Source organism: Dromiciops gliroides, chromosome 4 (genome assembly GCF_019393635.1).
Source record: "Dromiciops gliroides isolate mDroGli1 chromosome 4, mDroGli1.pri, whole genome shotgun sequence".
Lineage (NCBI taxonomy): Eukaryota > Metazoa > Chordata > Mammalia > Microbiotheria > Microbiotheriidae > Dromiciops > Dromiciops gliroides.
The window spans coordinates 266,467,592-266,470,702 of record NC_057864.1 but is presented as its reverse complement, the minus strand read 5'-3'; the positions used below and the strand labels follow the sequence as shown (position 1 = coordinate 266,470,702).

The following is a 3,111-nucleotide window of genomic DNA, read 5'->3' as shown; positions in this document are numbered from 1 at the left end:
AATGGTAGATCTCTATTACGTATCACTTCCTTTTCTTCTTAGGTATTTAAGTTCAACTTGTAGTTTTCAACACTGTGCTGCTGCCTATTTTTTCTGTAGATTTCCTTCTATTCTCTTCCCTGCATTTTGAAACTAGACTGTATATCTCACAAAATATAAAGAGAGTAAATGGGTTCATGTTTTAAATTTTCCAATATCTATACTCCAAATGAAACTGCCATATGATCACCACCTCAAAATTGAGCTACTATAGATAGTTAACTGTTTCAACATATTCTTCAAACTCTCTTTGATTACAGCTAGGAGGAAACATTAAATCATAGAGGGGACACTTTTTTGAGCATCTAAGCTGAAATCAAAGCAAAAGCGCTCCCATGAGCATGAAAAAGCTATCTTGGAGGATCTGGAGCAATAAGGACATTCTAATCATTATTATTGCTATCTTTAGGGTCGTCTAAACCATCAGGTTAACTAAAGTTTTGAGCAGGCTGGCTACAGATTTCATTGTCTTCCAATCCCCAAGAGAACATTCTTACAGGTAGCTTTTGGATTTTGTCTGGGTGAAAAGGACCATTCCCTCCCTCTCTTGTGTTCTGGGTTGTATAGGGGTGTCTAGACCTGGTTTCTTATTAGGCTGTAATAGAACAAGACCATTTTGCTCTTTGAGGGAGATGCTCACATGGGATTTCCAGGACCTTTGACCTTCCATGACTTTTTCTGCTTGATTTACAAGTCTCCTTTTAAGTTTCTTGTCCTTTTCCTTCTCCCTGGTAAAGGTTTCCAAATGGAAAGTTAGATAATTTATTTCTTATTCTCTCTGCACCAACTGAACTTTGTGTCAGTCCTTCACTTCAGTAAACCTTAGTTTTAGATTCCTGCTAATTTTCACTTGTTCTTTCACTTGTTTAATTTTGCTAGTTCATCAGCATAGCTGCTGCATTTTGCCCTCTCATATAATAATAGTTTTTTACATTTCATATGCTTTTCTATTTTCTCAGCAATTTTTTTGGTTATTTAACAAACCTGACCCTTTGTAACCATTTCAGAAATGATCTCATAAGTAGCCAAGCCCAACTACAGCGCCTGATAGTTTGATATCAGCAGGGGAGCCAGCAATCATCTCCATGTCACTTTCTAGTGGTTCCCAGTTTTAGCCTGCTCTGAAAGGCTGGTCACTTGATTTTGGAGCCTCCAACACTCCTTGAATTTCTCTCTGCAATTATTTGCAGCCATCTGCATATGAAGCTTCAGGTCTTCCACCTCTCTGTATAGGTCCTGCTTAACTGGATTTTTTTTTCCTGTTCCTTTTTTATGATCTTGACTCTCAGTTTGGCCACAGCATCCAATAGATGTTTTTTGATTTACTCATTTCCCTGCTTGGCACTTGGGAGATCAGTTATTTTCTGATCCCTAACATTGACTCTATCACTCAGTTCTTTGGTCAGAAACATGACTTCTTTGGTCTTCTTTGTAATTGCTCTTTGTGTCACAGTGATAAGATCTTCCTCAGTATGGAGAACAAAGTTGCTTCACTGTGTTTTTTCTTAAGCTATTTGTTTTCCATAATTAGATTTTATGATTCTTCAATAAGACCTTTTTGCTGCATTTGCAGCTAGTTACTTCTCTTTTTCTCCAAGTTTCTTTCCCAGTCATCCAACTTGTTATTTAAGCTGAAAACTCTCCTTTTTAAAAGAATCTTTAACAGATCTTTTTTCTTTCATTGTTTTTTCAATTTTAAACTCAAGAAGGCCAGTTCTTATAGTTATCACTAGCATGTCAAAATTCCCTTCATCGTCCATAGTCAGTAGTTCCTCAACTGGAAAAGACACTAGAAATTAGAATTATGTACTTGTCCCACATATCTCACCCTTATAGGTAGCAATAGAACTAACAAACTTCTCCTATATCATTTGGAAGGTAATGCTCCTGAAAGGACAATCAACAACTGACTGTTGATTCTTCCACATAATGTTCAAGCACTGGGAACCATAAAAGTGTATAGTAATCTTGAGCTGTACTCCAACCAACTGTAAAACAGCCAAACTAATGTTTTGGGCATGGATGGATAGGATGGATTAAGGTGTAATAACATTCAAGGAGGGCATTGGGAAGATAACTCTTGGCAACATTTTGAAAGGTTACATGCAAATTTGGAAGTCTGAAGAATGCTTGACAATGAGACTTCTTGAAAGGATGTAGTGGTTTAACCAAGGTGGGCTCCCAGTAAGACCCTGATGAAGGTTTGGCAATGTCAACAAGTCCTTCTGCCCAGAGCCCCAATGACCATTGAGTGCCTTCTGCCACAGACTGGTTAAACAGTCTTGTTGATCCATAGAAACCATCCCTCAAATCCACAGCTTTCTCTTTCCTTTCCCTGTATTTTTTTCTTTCCTACCATCCATTCATTTTTTGCCATCACACTTCCCTCTATACCAATGTATGATAACCTTGGAGTCATCAAATACAGTAATCTTTTTTCTTAGTTCTGAATTTTCCTTGACTTCTCTGTGTACTTTTATTCTATTACTCTTCTCTTCCATAAAATATTCCTTGGTCTCTCATCTCCCCAACCAAAAATTGCTCTCTCCTTAAATTTCTGATACTACTTCGTATTATTCATCATGCTTCCTCTCCTCCCTGCCTCCTCTCCTGTAAGTCCCTATTACCAATTGAACAAAATGCAAACTTTGAACCCCATTATGTATGACATTTAGATAGCATTTTAAGGCTGGTTTGTACTTTATGTACATTATCTCATTTCATCCTCATAACAGTCCTCTGAAATTTATTTATTTATTTATTTATTTATTTAGTGCTATACCAATCAAGGTATCAAAAATATTTTATAGATCTAGAAAAAATAATATCAAAGTTCATCTAAAAAATAAAAACTCATGGATATCATGGAAATCAATGAAAAAAATACAAAAGAAGGTGGTCCAGCAGTACCAGATTTCAAACTGTATTATAAAACAGTAATTATCAAATTATTTTGGTGCTGGCTAAGAAATAGGTGAATCAGTGGAATAGAATTGATACCAATTACACTATAATAAATTACTATAGTAATCTCATATGTGATAAATCCAAAGATTCAAGCTTTTGGAATGA

General features: G+C 36.1%; 1 pseudogene; it reads right to left on the bottom strand.

Annotated features, from left to right (window-relative positions):
* Window positions 1–247: 247 nt before the first annotated feature.
* On the bottom strand, window positions 248–2,203 carry LOC122755008 (annotated as a pseudogene).
* Between the last annotated feature and the right edge of the window lie 908 nt (window positions 2,204–3,111).